The sequence below is a fragment of the Crocodylus porosus genome, unplaced genomic scaffold (genome assembly GCF_001723895.1).
Source record: "Crocodylus porosus isolate Cpor-Errol unplaced genomic scaffold, CroPor_comp1, whole genome shotgun sequence".
In the NCBI taxonomy this organism is placed as follows: Eukaryota; Metazoa; Chordata; order Crocodylia; family Crocodylidae; genus Crocodylus; species Crocodylus porosus.
This window is the reverse complement of record NW_017728948.1, coordinates 37,548,334-37,566,886: the sequence shown is the minus strand read 5'-3', so window position 1 is coordinate 37,566,886 and position 18,553 is coordinate 37,548,334. Positions and strand designations below refer to the sequence as shown.

Genomic DNA, 18,553 nt, shown 5'->3' with positions numbered 1-18,553 from the left:
CTTGTTTGCTACTAATCCTGTCTGTTCAGCCAACCCCACATCTCTTCAGAATAATTGTGACTAATTTGCATTGTGTTTACACTTATAATACATTTTATATAAGAACTAATTGCTCATAATCCACCTTTCTTTGGGGTACTTCTACATTTTCCAATCAGTCTCAAGCTAGAGTCAAACTGGGGGAGTCTATTGAAACCCAACAGATACAATTAACAAAATTAATGAAGTGGAAGCAAATTAAATAACATGAGGCAAAAAACAATTCATAATACATTGTCTATAGATATATAGTAGTATGGAATATTCTACCACCTTTTAAAGAAATTTTCACTTTACTAGACACTCTAGAACTGTGGATTCTCTAAGAAAGACACAGCACACTTTGAACAAAGTAATGGTTTTATTTTACATTTCATGACATACTTCCTATAAGTCATGCCTGACTAACCTAATTGCCTTGTATGATGAGATACCTGGCTCTGTGAATCCAGGGAAAGCAGTGGACATGATATACCTTAACTTTAGCAAGGGTTTTAATATAGTCTCCCACAGCATTCTTGCCAGCAAGCTGAGGAAGTATGGATTGGATGAATCGACCGTAAGGTGGATAGAAAGGACAGGAGAATCCCATGCACTGCTACAGCTTGGCAGGTTACTGGCTAAACAGCAGTTCTTCAGAAAAGGACCTGGGGGTTACAGTGGACAATAAGATGGATACGAGTCAGCATTGTGCCCTTGTTGCCAAGAAGGCCAACAGCATACTGGACTCCATTGGTAGAAGGGTTGCCAGCAGATCAAGGGAAGTAATTATTTCATTCTATTGTGTGCTGGTGAGGCTATATCTGAAGTACTGTGTCCGGTTTTGGGCCCCCCACTATAGAAAGGATGTGGTCAAGTTGGATGTGGACAACCCTGCATGTTAAGGATATATATGAAGAAACTAGATAATTCAGCTTCCTCCTTTGCACAATTAGGCTTTTAAAAACATTTTTCTCCTTCTTTACTTAATGCAGACTACCATATGAAAAAAACTAAAAACAAGTCTGCCCCACTCATGATGCACAACAGCCTGAGTAATAACTTAGAAAATGTATTACTTAAGCACCTGCTCTCATTGCTTTTCTGTGGGTCTACCTTTTCTGTTTATGTCCCCAATAATGCCAAGGTTTCCTGATGATATTTCACTCCTCTCAGGCCTAATATTACCTCGATCTAGCCATTGGCTACCCTCTTACTCTTTCCATTCCTGGGACTTTTTCTGCTCTTCTCATCATGTTGCTGAATGCAGTCTGTAGATACTATCCAACTGGAAAGCGTTGAAATTAACAATTCCGATGGACTCATGCATCACAGATCAGGGCATGTAGGAGGAGTACCAATGCCAGCCTATATATACAGTCCTAATTATTGGATTATGCCCAAATATATGGCTTCTTTTTAGATGCTGTTCAGTAGGGCTATGTGAGGCTTCGGACAGTGCTTCAGATCCGGAGAAGCTTCACATGCTTCGGGGTCCAAAGCAGCACATCTGGGTCAAAGCGCTGGCCTCCTTAGGCTTCCTAAAGAACTTTGGAGCCACCTCTGAGCCGCCTCGGAAACCTGGCCATAAGGTATAATAGGAAAACAATAACATATCTATAACTTTGTTGTTTTTTGTCTACAATTTGGATGAAATTTTAAGAGATGATAGACTCTGCAGAGAGGATGAAGCCTGCCAAGTTTCAAGAAGATCAGTTCAGGGGTTTGGGGGAAACAGCACCCCAATTCTTGAAAGCAAAACTCATGTCACATCTAGGGTTTACAACATAGCAGGGTGAAAACTGTAGGGGTGGTAGCCTATGCTAGTTTCAAGAAGATCAGTGCAGGGGTTTTGGAGCAAATGTACCTCAAATTCTTGAATATAAAACTCCTGTCACGTCTATGTGTTACAACACGGAGGGGTGGGGGTCAAAACTGCAGGACTGGTAGCTCTTACTGAGGGCACAAAGCTTGCCAACTTTCAAGGAGATTGGTGCAGGGGTTTGAGGGGAACTGCCCTACAAGCTGTGGACAAGCAAAACTCAGGTTTTGTCTTTCCTGTCCTGGCCTTGAAAATGGGAATATAGTCCTTAGCCCAGGCCATTCTTTAACGTACTAAATACATAATCTATTATAAAGTGAACTGTTCCCATATTCTCTGTCAATGACTATATTGGTAACTTCCTTTATTTTAGTCACATTTTTGTCCATCTTTGCCTCTGCTACAGTCCCAAAATAATGATTCATTATGGACAACAATATTCACACTGAAACTAGATAAGAGTTTGGTTTTTTTTTCTTTTCAGGAATTATTAATGATCTTTTATGAACACCAGCATTGCTATGTATGCAACACCACACTGAAAGTACAATACCCCATGTACACTTTAATCCACCTTCTAAGTTTGTATGAGATTAATGTCAGTTTCTCCTTTGCTCAGGAGGATTATAATCTTTAAGAGCAGTGTTTTTTTATTTTATTTTTTTAATTTCATACTAATTATTTCTCCTTTAAAAATTCTCATTGAATTTAGTTAAACTTTTCAAAGCCTTAGGAACCCTCTCCCTTTTCCCCTCTTTTATATTTAAAGTCTGAAAGAGAGGGAGTTTCTTTTCACTTATGTCACATAAATATGTTTGAGTTTATTTAAACAATGCCCCCTTTGCCCAAGATCAGCAGAATAAAAAAAATCACGATTGCCAAATATTAGTGTTCCATAATAACGTTCAGAGAGGATAGTTACCCATTTTAGTCTGAAGTCAGGCAGAAGGCAGAATAGATATACATTTTATAGATTAATTAAATCAGAGATGTATAGCACACACTTTTATTAACATTAGGACTTTTCATAGCATCTGATAAAATAAACTGTAATAGGGTGGCCTCCTCATCAGGTCTTCACTGGTGGCCCTGCTCCTGGGGTAACTGCCCACTTCGCTGACCTGCCATGCCTTGATGGAAAAATATGAGAGTTATTACTAAGGTGGGAGGCTACCTCTTACTGCCCTGCTGACAAGACCTAATACCTCCCCTCCATGGGTCCCATTCCTCAATGTTACTCTGGTGTTATTTCTTCAGCCTATGGCCAGAGCAAACTAGGCACACAGCTCTCTCCTACAGCTCCAGAGGGTCACTAACATACACCCTCTCTCTCACTAGGGTCCCACTCACTCTGCTGGGTGTCACCCAGCCCCTTTCATACTGCCTTCTCTCAGGGACCACAATTATGCCACCCGGCCTCACCTGGCTTTGGGCTTAGCTCTTCTCAATCAGCCCCAGTGCAGTCTGTTGGGTATCTCCTGCTACCCTCACCTGAGCATTGACTGAATGATTGTATGACTGTAGGCCTATTTCACTCGTAGCCCCTTGCCAGGCCACTATGCCACAACTGGTCTGCCTCACTTGTAGGCCACTCTGTTCATCACCCCTTGCACTCAGGGTCTGACCTGCACCCCCAGGCTATCCTCTGCCACCTGGGTGTGGCCCCAGGTCCCTCCTAGGGCCTGAGCTCTGCCTCAGGGCTCCTTAACAAAGCCCTGGGCTCCCCCTGCTTGCTTGAACAACACCAGGGATGTGGGGCTAGAGTTATTAAGGTGCCCCAAACCACCTTTCAATGGGAAGGTACTGGCCTAGCATTTCCTGAGGGCTCTCACGCCACTAGGAGCCCCACCAGACCATCCTTCCCTGGCAGGATGCAATTTTGTGTCTTACCCAAGACAAGGGGTCACCTCTTCCCCATAGCCCTAGCCCTAGCCCTAGCCTTTGCCTTCTTACTCTGACTGGAGCAGCCTCTCAGCCTCATGTTGCCTCCTTCCTTCCTGTAGCAAACTGCAGCCCAGTGTATAACCCTGGGCTAAAATGGCTGCCCTCACCTGGCTGCTTCCTGTTTGCTTCTCTTAAAGTGGTAGGCACCCAGGGTGCTCTGCCACATAAACCCACTGATTATGAAAGCTTACATCTCTGATTTAGTTACTGTAATGTTAGATAACATTTAAATCACCTTCTACTGTGTTTCAGGACCAAAGCTATACTAATGAGACTGTAGAAGTGATTTGAAGGAAGCCTATAAAAATAAATATTCTAAGAAATTTAAATGAATCTGGCAAAAATTTAGTAAAGCATAAAGGAACATATATTGGGAGGAGGAAGCAAGGGGGAAATGAGCAAAAATGTTAAAGAATGTTTTTGTTTGTAATTGCTCGATTACCATGTCCTAACTAATCTGCAGAAATATTTACAGCTACACTCCCTTTCTGTTGTTGCTTTTCAGGATGAGTGTTACTATGGTAAGAACCCAAGTAAGAGACACCTCTAATGGGAAATCATGTATTTTTTTAAACCACAAACTTAATATCTGAAATTGTGCTAGTTAATTCTTCCATTTTCAACACTTGCAAATAACTTTTGCTATGCAAATTGAGTAGGAAACTGGATAACTTCCCATTCTGTATATGTAAATTCCAGTTTTACACATGCAACAATTTGTCATGGTTACAATTTGGAGATGGATTTTTAGATTTTTAGCCATGAAAACATGGAAGTCATTATGAAAATGCTTAGCAACACGAACACTGTAAAATCATCAATGTACATGAAACAGAAATCTCTCTTCTATGAAAAGAAAAGAAGGTAATAATAAGAGGACACCTTGAAATAATGGCATTTTAAAGTGCAGCTAGAGTCAGAAAAGTGATTATAATTTTGACTTAATTTTCACATTCCATTCTAGTCTCTTCTGAGAGTTCGATATCAAATACAGAGACTTAATAAGTAAAATAGATGAAGGTGGAAAAGTCAGCAGACCAAACCACTTGCAAAATGCAGAATGAATCTCTCTGAACTGTAGATGTGGACCTTCATTTTGTGGTGAGCTGAGAAGATGAACTTGCTTAAATTGAGAACAGGGTAATCAAATCTTTTGAATGACTGTATGTGTTCAGAGTGCAGCCCTGGGACTCAGAAAGCCCAGCAACTCATCCCAGTCCAGCTGTACTCTTCATACACGCTCAACCCTAAGCAAGCTATCTTTAGTGCCCTAACCTCTCACTCCTGAATAGACGACCCCCCTATGGGCCCCCCAGCAGACTCATCAATCCCCCACAATACCACCTGCCCCTCCCCCAAGTTACTTACAGTCCACATGGATCCCAAAAGCAGCAAATATCTGTACTGGCTGCTCCTTAACTATGTTAACACAGCTTAAAGAAAGCCATGTGACTGAAGGTGCAGGGAATGGTTGTATGTGCTCTGAGATTTATATAATAGCTGCCATCAAAAGAAATACCATAATTCCTTTATGCAGTAGAGTATTACAAGTATCAGCGTTGGCTGGGAAGAACATGGAATGCAGACTTTCTACTCAGGTTAGAAAGTAGCTGGAGCCTCAGACCTATCCGTTTCCTTGAAACTTTTCCTGTCAGCCAGGATGCTCAGCCTACTGAGGATCTAAAATCATTCCCCATGGGTGTGTTTACACCTGCTGGTTTAAGGTGACCAACTGAAGGCATATTAAGAGTGCATGTCTACAAATTCACATCCTTAATGCACCTTAAAAACGGTGATTTAAGGCTATTCACGCCTAAATTTGACACCTGCATAAAACAGGTACCAAGTTTAGGCACAAATAGCTAAATCACATTAGCAAATGTAGATGTGCTAATGCTGATTAACACAGCATGTGTCCATTGACTTGGGACTAACTTTAGTCCCAAGTCGGTCTGCATATTCATGCACATTAGCACATCCATATGTAAATATGTGCCGAAATCACCTTAATGAGCGTTAGGAAAATGCTCATTAAATTTAGGCACACATAAAAGCACAGATAGACACAACTTTTGCCTGGAAAAAATAAAACTATAAATAAGACCTACCTCTCCTGGCAAGCCTTAAGTATAATTTCTTATTTGACTATTTATATTCATTAACTACTGGATTCTTGGTAAGCACTGTGTTATACATATAACTTCCTGTACCCCAAAGGCATATCTGCTTACTAGACCAAACGTTTTTCCCCACCATGAGGCAGGTCCCTCCCTGAATAGCGTGTTCTTGTTTTATTCTTGCCCCAGGCCTGCCATTTTAGAATGTAAATTTGTCATTGCCTAAAACCACGCCTTTCATGTGCCTAAAACCACGTCTGCAATTTGTCGATTTGGCCATTAAATGTAGCCATGTCAGATGCTAATCATCAGTTATTGCTTCTCTCACCCATTTAAGCTTTGAGCTTCTCCTAGGTGTAAAGCTCATTGTTTAGGCAATGACACATGAAAAATCTTTACCATGTTATGCAATCCTGGCCCTGCTACAATGCATAAAATATATGTATATCAAATACCACAATGCAGGTAAATCTAATGATGATAAGGTCAAATAGTTTCATGATACATATCCTTAGAGACTAAACATGCCACATCAGTAAAAAAAGTCAAGAAAACATGCATGACATCCAACATACAGCTCAAAATATTGTGAGATTGTGACAATCATCTACATGTATTTTCAGAGATGCTATTAGATTGTATAATAATGAAAGAAACACATAGACATGACATTCTCTCCTGAGCTTTATTTGTAGGTGCTGTGAATTAATTGGAGATTAGTACCAGGTTAGAATTGAAGGTATTCATGGATCAGCATGGAGATTTAGTAATGGATACAGAATATTAACTGTGCTCTAAAAAGTATTAAAAGAAAGATGCTACAAAGGATTAAATTAAATAAGTACATGGTTTAGTTGGGATCCCAGACATTTTTCTTCACAGCATCAAATCAGTTGTCATCCATTCTTGAAATCTTACTGCAGCTGAAGCTTGGAAAAAGTGTTCTGTAAGAGGTGATGAGAGGAGTGTTAAGAACATTAGTAACAGTGTGTGGTTACAGCATGTTTAAAACCTCTAACAGGACTTGTGCTAATGCTAATTTAAAAGACATTTAGTATGGCTCATAGCATATTATCCAAAGTAAAATTTAGGATGATCTAGGTGATGCATGTTGGGTGATGCATATTCATGAAAACAATGCACTTGTTTTCATGAATGAATTCCAATTGTCTATATTTATACACCTCTGTATTTTTATTTATGACTGAATTTTGAAACCTCCACTCACTTGTAGCTTGCTTCTCTAATGAAGGAGCCTGGATTATAAAGATTTCTATATGGAACTTGTTAATAGTAAAATGTGCATGACATTTAAATATATATGTCCATCATTGACTATCTTCATTAATCATTCTGGATCATTCTATATGAGAAGAAAAGGTGAAAAATGAACACATTTCAGTGAGATGTTTAAGAATCCCAAAGTTGAAGATAGATTGCTTTTGATTTTACAAATAGTTAACTCTGTTTATTGAGGTCAATAGAACACTGCATTTGTCAATTAAAGGTTTTCCTGTGTTCACATCTATAAAACAATGAAGCTTCTATGATTTTGAAAAGCTTATACGCTTGCTCTATAATGAGAGTTTATCATAGTATTCCATTCTGAATTGGATCTAGATACACAAAAAGAAAGAAATATGAAACACAGCCAAGTATTTTTTTTTTATTTCTTACTTATAGAAGTTAAAAATTATTAATAAATATTTGAATATAGTAAATTATTTCTCTTCTTTGCATTCCTGTCTATAACACATAATTATAAGGGAGTCATTAAAAGATATAACAACCCCAACACTAAAAGTTAGCGTAAACTAAAGGGAGCTGTTATAAAGGACACCCCTGAGAAAGAATCTAGGGATTTTGTAGACATATTGTTACCCATTTGTCAATGTTTATCACCATTATTCACCCTGACAGAGCTTCAGATCTGAGGTTTTTAATCTAATATTTCTTTAACGAGAGACAAAATAGAAGATGAATCCTTAGATCTGAGTCTATGGCAGGACCCAGCCTCTGGGACTGGCCATGGCACTCCCTAGCAGCACCACTTACTATGTTTGCCTACTTTGGCATCTCAGCATATTACCCTGTCAACTTTCCTGCAGTGCTTTGATAGTAAAATAATACAGCTGGGGAGACTGTCCTAAGAGGCCAATGAGCTTTAGGTGCTTTCATCTGACTCTGCTCCTTCTTGGTCACAGTTCTCTGTCCTGAGCTGGACAGAAAATGTATACATTTATTATAATTCTCCATGAATGGAATCTAATTATTAGAGGTTCTTTTTAAGTGGCAGTGGGGAGAGAGGGGACAGTAATAAGGCAGGTGGTGGGGAGACTGACAGCGATGGAGGCAGTAGAGGGACACGTTTTAGGGCAGGTGGTGGGGGCAGTAATGGCGCAAACAGTGGAGGGTGGTAGAGGACAGGCAGTAGGAGGTAGGTAGTGTGGAAGCAGTGGGGCAGGCAATGAGAGGCAGACAGCTTACCTCCTGCCATCTGTCACCTCTCCTCCCTCTTTAGCCCTCCCCTCATTGTGCCTGCAGCCTCACACTCCCCCCTGAATTGTGCCTGTAGCCTCACACTCCCCCCTGAATTGTGCCTGTAGCCTCACACTCTCACAATCTCCCTTCCCCTGCCCCCCATCTTCCTCCTCCATGCTGCTTCTGCACCCCACAGCCATATATTCCCCCCCTTCTTTCTGTCTCCCTGCTAGACTATTCCCCCAACCCACCTGTAGCAAGGCACTAAGGTGCCTGTTACTCTTGGAGTAGAGTTAAAAACCCAGATGCAGGTTACCAGGACAACTAGTTACTGAGGGAAATGGCTGCACCTGCACCTGGTCAGCTGGCCAGAAGAGGCAGGGCCTTAGGCCCATATAAACTACAGGCCTGAGGCCAGAGAGGCAGCCCAGGGGGAAGGAGCTCTCCCAGAGCAAACAAAAGGGAGAGGCCTGATTGCAGGTACAGCCTCTGACATTGGTGAGGGATGGAATACCCCTGGGGTGCCTTGAATGATGTTGTAGCTGGGTGGCTTGAATTTATGTTATAGCCCAGGGGCTTGTGTTTTGTTTTCTGTTTAAGGCTGGTGGCTTGGAAGAGGCTATTAGGAGATGGACCCAAGGCAGGGTGGGGACTCCAGCCCCAGAGTAGGGGCAGCAATTGATGAGCACCAGAGAGGGTGTAGAACTAGACCAGGCCGCGGAAAGCCCGAGAGCCAGGGAGGGTGCAGAGTGAGACTGAAGAATGTCAGTTCCATCAGTGAGGCTTGGGGCATGGTAAAGAGGTGGTTGGAGCCATGCATAGCCCATAAGGCTAAGATGCCCCAAAACACCCAATACAGAATGGGGCCAGTGTACAGCAGGTAACCGTGTCCAAGAGGATGGAAAGGCAGCCTCCCTATTATACATTTTCCATCAAAGATATGGCGGGCAAGAATTGAGGGTGCTTTTTAGGCTAACTTGGCATAGTAAGGGGTGTTGGGGGAGATCACGGTGACCTCAAGGATGCCATCCTGTTTCACCACCCCTCCACCCCTGCCCTTACCTTTGCGCCATGCCCCAGGCTGCAGTGAGGATGGAGTCTACCAGGTTGGGGCAAAGGTAAAGTGATCTGTCAGAGGGGGAGAAGTAGGCATGGGAGGGGGAGAGATGGGTGGGGGTGGGGGGCTGCAGGAGAGAAGTGGTAGGGTGTTCAGGGACAGCAAGGTGCAAGCAGCAGCTCCAGCTCCAGTTCCCACTTCAACCTTCAACACTGGTTTGGAGATAGAGCTGCAACAGGTGCCTGCTCCATCCCTGCTCTGCTGCCTCATGCTCAATTGTAAGGTGAGGGGTTTCCCCCAACAGTGTTAAATAGGGAATAAACCTTGTCTTCTAATCAAGTAAATATGGTAGTTGCTTCATCAGTAATTCATACCAGTGCATAGAGAATTAATTGAATGTTTTTATTCTGTTCACATTGTTTTCATTTACTTGTACATTTTGTCTCAGGCTTTTAGCTCTATTCCAGCATTTTTATCCTTTTATAGTCATTTTGTAATTTTATATATATATATATATATATATATATACACACACACACATATATATAAATCTATAACTCAGAAAACACTCCTTTGTCTGGCTTACTGTTTAATGATGAAAGTCACCTTCAATTCTGCTAAACAGAAGGCATTTGGGGCATTTGCCTATTCTTGAAAAATTCTTAGTTTTCCCCTCCCCACTATCAGCTTCTACTAACTTCACCCCAGGGCTCTATTATTTACATGCATGCAGAGATACTTCTCAGCATCTTACCTGTATAAACTAATGTTCCTTCAGGACCTAATTGACTGTATTCATTCTGTTCTAATTACTGCTGCTGACCCAGTGGAAAAATGGTAAGTGGAGCAACACAAATTAACCTATCCTTAGGAAATAGCTGTTACCGAAATTGAGAATTGTTTTGTGTAAAACAACAAACATCAGATGAACATATTACTGGATTTATTTAGTACAGTAATATATTAGTAGTAATAGATTTAATGCAGTCTTGGTACTGTCTAGCTGGTGATATATGGGTGATATATACGGTATATAGAGATGGTAAATCAAGCTTCCTATTTAGTTTCTCAGAGAGCAAGAATTGTGGAATTTTCAGTGAAATTGAAATGCAATACATTTACATTTAAAAGCTATTTATGTTTAATCCACAGAGCTCTCTGCCATATCAATGACAAAGGATTAGTAAGTACTGTCTCTTTTAGCCCAGGAATTAGAAAATTTGCAGATTTGCTGTGCTGTTTTTTGTTAAAAGAAACTTGTTATACAAATCAGAAATTTATTTCTTACAATCCTAATCACTTACAAGTAAAATAGGTAGAGCCCCATTTCTCTGTATATATCGAAAACATATTAGAGGAGTCATTGTCCTTATTTCAAAACTGAAGTTTACCTAAAAGAAGCTCTATCTGTCAGCCTTACCCCTTTTTTCTAGAATTTCTCATTGCCCTTTCATTTTGACCCTATAGATGCACAATGCAAAGCCCCAAGTCCCTGCATTTGCAAAGTCTCCAAGGAAATATCTTGGGCTACGTGAAGTAGCTTCTTACCAAGCCTGCTTGTATTTTGGGTAGTGGCTTCTGTTGTTTCAACTATGACTAAACACAGGGAAATAGAATTGCTCCTTCATTTTGGCTTTGTTCCAGTTAACATGTTTCTTTTTTATTTTTAAATGATTAAATCCATACTGATGTGTAATTAAAAAGGGGTCAGATTCACACCTAGTTTAGTTGATGTTACACATTACACTCTTCTAATATGAAGAGCTTCAAATGATCATAACTTGTATTTATTTCATGTTTAAAGATGCTTTATGCAGCAGAATGATATATGAGGACAAGGAGAGAAATCTTCTCTCTCTGCTATTCCATACCTTTAAAATTTAGAGACAGCTCCTTACATTTTTCTCTGCACTTTTAATTTCTTTAAAATCCTTAATTCCAGCCCTCACACTTTCATGAGATATAATTGATTTTTGTTTCATATATTGTTGCCTAAGTTTTCCAGACCCAGCTCATTAACTGCATTGTTCTCTTTAATTTTGTACTGACAACGTTCATATGAATGCATACAGAAATCTTCAAACACCATCTTTTATGGGTATGTGGTTTGGGCTGTCATACTTCCAACTGTTAGGCACAGTATCTCATTTATTTAGTCTCTTTCTTTTTAATGCCTTATGATTTTGTATCCATTCTTTTTCACAACAATACTTTTCAAAAGTGTCCATGCACCTGTAACTTACAGCTGGAGTTTTTATAGCATTTGAATGCAGTGCTGCTGGCTTCATCCATCCCTAAATACAGTATTATTCTCTTGTCAAAAATGTTTTGTTCTGTTCCCAAGGCAGGACACATCATGTGAAAAAGACCTAACCTAACTCTAGTAAATGTTTAGAGCTTCTAAAATGTGTACCTGAGAACTAGATTTATAATAAGCTTTGTGACAGTATTTTAAAGTAATTAATCATATCATTGTCAAAAATAATTTATAACATGTAAATGCAAGTTCTAGTGATTCAGCCCCCTGATCCAACTACTATGTTCATAACTTTAATCATAGGAGCAGTGAGTAGTTAATGAAAACTATTCATGGGTATGATTCAGGAAAGCATATGTTTGAGTGCTAACATAAATATAGTTAGGTTTACAGTCCAAATACTGTTTGAAACCTTCAAAGGTCTGGATATAATTATGCAGATATTTAGACAAATAAGGCATAGGAGAACATTGGCATTCAGCTGATTCAACAGAATAATTAAAAATAATAATGCAAAAATTAGAATAAAGGCCATTATCCTAAAGAAAAATAAAATAAGAAAAAAACAGAAGTTAGGAAATTATTAAAATATAATAAGTATTTTTATGTTTTGATGCAAAGGACTTTAAAACCTTACAAATCTCCATAGAACAACATAGGGTGCCATAAGCACTTAGATTGGCAATTAAAAAGTTGGATTTCAAATATTCTGACAAGATATATACAAGTTATGTTTTAATCTTTCAGTCATAAAATCGGGCTGGTGGCTCAGCACCGGGGGTGGGGGGATTGCAAGGTGTGAACAAGTATTTGTGGGACCTGGTTTAGGTTTAGGTGGCTTCTTTAAGCTATGTAAGTCTACACTGGAGTGACATAGTCAAGTATTCACCACTTCTGAGTGTAGCGTAGGCAGCCCAAGGTAACTCATGGGAGCAAGGTTTGGGGATCTGATGGGCCCAGGGTTGGTTGGTGGGTGCTCAGGGAAGGTTTCCCAGTCTGCAAAACATAGTCAAAGGTAAAACGTTGCCTTTTCAGGGTCAGAAGGGGTGGGACCAGCATAGCCCAGGCCTGGGGCAAGTGGCTGAGCTTTTCCAGCTCTGAGGGTGTGTTGTGAATGCATATAGGCATTCACAAGACCAGTTTAACCCCTTTTAGATTGGGTTAAATTAGGTCAATTTTTAAAGTTAGTATGTCTCTGAGGTCAACTAACTTTAGATCAGGTGTGCCTCGGTTAGGTTAATATACATGTAACACTTGTATATAGCCATAGAACATGATTTTGAATTCATGTAGTATGGGTACATGAATATTTGTCTTTGAAAGGGACGAGACAAACAGAAAACAGTCTTGATTAGTTCATTAATTCTTACATATACAAAATTTGTTAGATATCTGGTCAGAGAAAAGAATGGGCAGTCATGAATTCTGGTGTATTTTGGTCATTTGTGGAGTATCATAAATGATTTTTTTGTGTTTTATTTTGTGGACATGATGGGTGTGTCCTCATTAGAAATCCCATGCTATGCTGCATTAGGATGAAAAGTCTGATCTGTGGTAGGGGTGTCCCTCCAGGACATTATTTTAGTTTCGAGGAAATAATTCTCATGAGGTTTTACTAACATTTCAAACATGGAGCAAGGCATATTGATCAGAACTTTTCCTGGGATTGATAGTTCCTTGATGATAGTTGATAATTATTCATAATTACTGCTGGGAGTTTCACCCACCCTTCCTGTCTTGCAGTGCAGTATGCAAGTTCCCAATGGCTTCTCTTGCTTTAGGTTAGATAGTTTACAGCCCTTGTAAGTCAGAAGCTACCAAGTGGCCAAGGGATACATGCCCCATTGGTGACACTGGCGGGGACCATATGCCCTGCAGGCCACAGCACACCCTTCAGATGCCTTCTCCCACTGCTACACTGAATGCCCGTACAGGTACCCGCCACAGCCCTGCATGCCTGTGGCCCCTCCAGCACTACACCATGAGTCTGCAACCCCCTCACATCCTGCTACACTGTACACCCTGTAATTTCCCTGCATTGCCACACTGCCCCACCCGCTGGAGTCAGGGCAGGAAGAGGGAGGGGGAGCTTGGAGACTTTGGCTGTTATTGCAGCCAGAGAGACAGAGGGAGTGACAACTGAGTAGGACCCCAGGGGGGCACAGTATAACAAAATAACTCATTGCAGGTTTGTGTTGCCTGCAGATCCCTGGACATCTCTGACTTATACCATTGGCCCATATTGTAGCACTGAATACAGCTAGTCTCCTCCACTGAACACAGGCATAGTATAATTGGACACTTTTTCTTTTATTCATTTCACAGAATAAAGCATAAATTATTGTCAGGGGCTGCTTCAGTGTGCACATCCTAAAGTCAACTGCATAACAAATCCCTCTCACTTTAATTATATGATTTTAGCAAGTGGAAATATCCCAAGAAATAGTTCAGTAGTAGCCTCTTGACTATTTTTGTACTAGAATTTTTGGTCTTAATGAAGTACACTTTACAAGACAAAATAATGGATTAATATTTATAATGCTGTATGATGCAACCTCTTTATTCCCCTTTTTGTAATGAGATTATTCAGGATTTTCTATGTATTTTGCATTTCTGTCTCATCCTCCTTTGGACTTTTTGTATATTCTCCATAAAATACTAAAATCTCAGTTCTGTTAGAAAAATCTCTATTTGAATGCTTATAGAAAACTCTATCATATGGATATATTACCATGTGTATCATGGGGTTTAAATATAATTTAGGATGTTGTCAGATTTTGCATACTTATCAGCAAGTATATTTTAGGTCACTCTCAGCCTAGAAAGCTAGAGATCATTAGTTTTAAGTAGCTTTGGGTTCCAAACTTATCTTAAGACCCCTCCAGCCCCTGATATTGTCTGTATTTATAAAATCACTTTCCCCGCTCATCTTTCATTCTTTTTTTGGTCAAAATTATTCTTTGAGAAACTATTTTTTTGTTGCATAGTTAAATAAATCATGCACATAAACAGCAAATCTGACTAAATGTGAAGTATTGTCAAAAGTACAAACAAAACAAAATTAAAATTAGTGATTTTTTTCCGTGATCCTCATCTTAAATTGTACTTATAATAACAACGGGTAAAATATTATTGGGATGAAGTGTGATGTCTACAAAGATTTCATAACTGAAAAACTTAAAAGAATTAGATTGGAAATAGGTAGATAAATTTGTTCCCTTACTTTTCTACAACTTCCTTTACTCAAAACATTTTAAACTAAAATTTTCACATGAAGTGACATATTTGTATTTATTTATTGCCTCTGGGATTACTTAAAGGCACAATGAAATCTAAATAAAATGAATTTAGAATCATAGAAAAAAGGGATGAGGGTGACCACAAGAATACAATCCTCTTCTCAAGGTTGCATTATCCATAATTAAACCATTTCAGTGAAGTATTTGTCTGTTCTTAAAGACTTTCAAGATCATACACCTCTCTAGGTAATGCCATTAAATGATTAACTATTTCAGAGTGAGGAAGTTGTTCCTAATATCCAACCTGAATTTCTTTTGGTGCAATTTAGGACTGTCACTTCTTGCCCTGTTCTTTCCGCCAAAGAATAATTTATCACAGTGGTTCATAGACATTTTAGACTCAATAGACGCCTCATCATACTCAAGGCAGCAAAAGAAAATGTCAGCTTGTAATTTTCATTCATTTTTTGACTATGGAAAAATACTAGAGCAATGTTTCTGTTGCAAAGAGCTGAGAGACCCACAACAGGACACTATTCCTATTTGGATTCTATTTAAAATATCTGGGCTTCTTTTGTGAAACATGTGTAGATGTTTGTAGACTCAACAGTGTTAATATTGCATGGCACCTTTAAAAGGATTCATAGATTGTAAGGCTTGAAGGGACTTTGGAAGATCATTGAGTCCAGCCCCCTGCGCCAAGATAACTGGGGGTCAGCTGACCACAGCAAGGTAACTGTCTAGTCTCCTCTTGAAGATGTCCAGGGTAGGTGATGTCACTACCTCTGAAGAGAGCTTATTCTATAGTCTGGATACTCTGACTGTGAAGAAGTTTTTCCTAATGTTAAACCTGAATATTCCTTGAGTTTGCAGTCATTACTCCTAGTTTTCCCCTTGGCTGCCCTGGTGAACAGTTGCTCACCGATACCTTGATGTACTCCTGTAGTGTAATGGTTAGCTGCTACCAGGTCTTCTTTCAGCCTACTTTTATTCATGCTGAAGAGTCTCAGATCCCTTGGCCTCTCCTTGTATGGCTTGCCGTGTAAGATTCTGATTATATGGGAGGCTTTTCTTTGGACTCTCTCAAGCTTGTTAAAGTATGGTGCCCAGAACTGGATGCAGTACTCCAGCTGTGTTCTCACCAGTGCTGAGTACAGCAGAAGAATCACCTACTTGCTGTTGCTAGAGATGGATCGACTGATGCATGCCAGAGAATTATTTGCCCTACTGGCTACAGCATCACACTGCCAGCTCATAGTCTAGTATTATCCCCAAGTCCCTTTCATTCGTGGTGTGAGTTGGCTTGGTGTCCCCAAGCCCGGTTAGGTGTGTGGGGGTTGCTTGTCCTGCACTTTACATTTCTCGATTTGTTGACCTTCATCAGGTTCTGATCCATCCAACTTGTTAGCCTGTCTAGGTCTGCCTATATCTGTAGCCTATGTTCAAGCATGACCACTCTCCCTCATAACTTGGTGTCATCCAGGAATGAGGACAGTGAGCTCTTCTATCCCACATCCAAATTGTTAATAAATATGTTGAAAATACTGGACTAAGCACCCCATGTGGCACCGCTGCCCACTTCTTACCAGGATGACACAGATCCATTCACTATGACTTGGGGTCCTTCCATTCACTATGACGCTTGGGGTCCTATCCTGAAGCTAGTTTCTCATCCCCATGACTGTCTCATAGTTAAGTCCACAATCTTCCAATTTTCTTGCGAGGGCATTGTGGGATACTGGATCAAAGGCATTTTAGAAGTCTAGGTATACAATGTCAACCTGCTCTCTTGTTTCCAGGTGGTGAGTTACCTGGTCATAGAAGGAGATGAGGTTGGTAAGACAAGTTCTGACTGAGATGAAGCCATGCTGGCTATCATTCAGAATCTTACCTTCAGCAATCTTATTGCAGTTAGACTCGTTGATGAACTTTCCTGGGGTTTTCCCTACAATCTCACAGCACGGCAGGGTGTCATAGCAACCCAACTAAAGTCACTGATTACCACCCTCTTTATAAGCACCCTTTAGGTATTCAAAGATTGTTATCAAGTTTTCTCTTACTTTTCTCCATATTAGGTGTTCCCAGTTCTTTCAACTTTTTCTTGTAAATCATATTTGCTAGATCACTAATTGTTATTGCTCTTTGCTGGACTCTTTCCAATTTGCCCATGTTTTCCTTGAAACTTTGGGCATTTTTACATGTGTTTTGGGACATGGCACTGGGCACTTTAATTAGCAAGCCACACTAATTAAAAGTGCCCACATGTCACATGTAGCACATCCCCGTGCTGAAAAAATGGCAGCAGGGCACTTTGAGCTCATCTGACATGTTTTATTTCGAAGTGCCCCACCACCACTTTTTCAGCATGGGGATGCACAGGAATGCTGATACCCATGATGCAGAAGGCTGCCAGAGCACGTCAATTTCTGTGCTCCAGCAGACTTAAGATTGCAGACTTGACTGCTACATTTCCAGCACATTTGGAGCAGTCTGTAAGAGCCCATAGTGTCCAAAATGGGGCAGAGTAGTCCAGGCCTCAGCAGTGTTGAATAGAGCAGAAAGGTCACTTGATTTAAAGGTGGCAATTCTCTTAATACACACCATTATGGTATTTATTTGTTTGCAACAATAGTACACTGTTGGCTCATATATGGGTAATGTCTTTTGTAACAGGGCAAGGAAAATCCCTGTTCCTTTGGTGCTACAAAGTTGTTAGTATGGGGAGAGTCAGGTCAGGGACAGGGCAAGGATAATTATTTAGTAGATACAGCTGGAGAGAGGGATCACACCAGGGGTGAATGTTGCCTGATTAAGAGCCAGCAGCTATTAAAGTCTACAGCAGGGGGCTATTATTTTTGGAGAGTCAGTGGGGAAAGCCAAGAGCATCAAACCCAGCTCTGGAACAGATCACTGGTAAGACTGGCTGACTAGGTGAAGGTAACCACAGCAACTGGCGAAGCAAAGAGGTGAGAGAGGGGAGGTACTTACCAGGTTGATACTCAAGGGGAAGAATCCACTGATATCTTTGAAGGAAGGAAATAGAGTAAGACTGGAGGCAAGTCAACAGGCTCAGGGGAGTGGATTGCATGGCAGTGGAGGGTAAAGGAAGACCGCATGCTGTGAGAACAGCTGGAGTTATCCATAACCCGTTGGGAATTAACTAATAAACCAATTTACTTTTATCCTGCTTCTGGGGTGACTTAATACACCCTCTCTCACAGGGGAATCAACTTCTTATTCTTCTGTCACATCAAGGTGTGGCAGAAGATATCCAGGGAGAGAGATTTCATTATTCACTCCCACACAGCTATATCTATTATAACTTCCAGATCCTTTCCCATACTAGCCAGTTCACCACTCTGAATGACATTCAGTAAGAATGACTGAAAAGTCTTGAATTTAGGAATAAACAATTACATGCAAAATACAATTAATCTTAGAGTGTTTTTTGAGTCAATGAAGGCCATTCTGAATCCTAATCCTGTCCTTCAAAGTGTCTCCATCTAGTTTGGTGGCATTGGCTAACCAGAAACTTAAGTACATCCAACAAATCATTAAGATATTAAACATTTCTACACTTAGGTGAAACCTTTGGAGAAATCCCACTGAATAGCTTTC

The 18,553-nt window shown here is 40.3% G+C and overlaps 1 long non-coding RNA gene across 1 annotated transcript; it reads left to right on the top strand.

The window, feature by feature from the left end:
* The first annotated feature begins 16,624 nt into the window (after positions 1-16,624).
* Positions 16,625-18,297, top strand: LOC109322010. Its single transcript, XR_002104277.1, has 3 exons — positions 16,625-16,710; positions 16,851-16,854; positions 18,286-18,297. It is a non-coding gene; the product is annotated as an uncharacterized LOC109322010 (long non-coding RNA).
* The last annotated feature ends 256 nt before the right edge of the window (positions 18,298-18,553 follow it).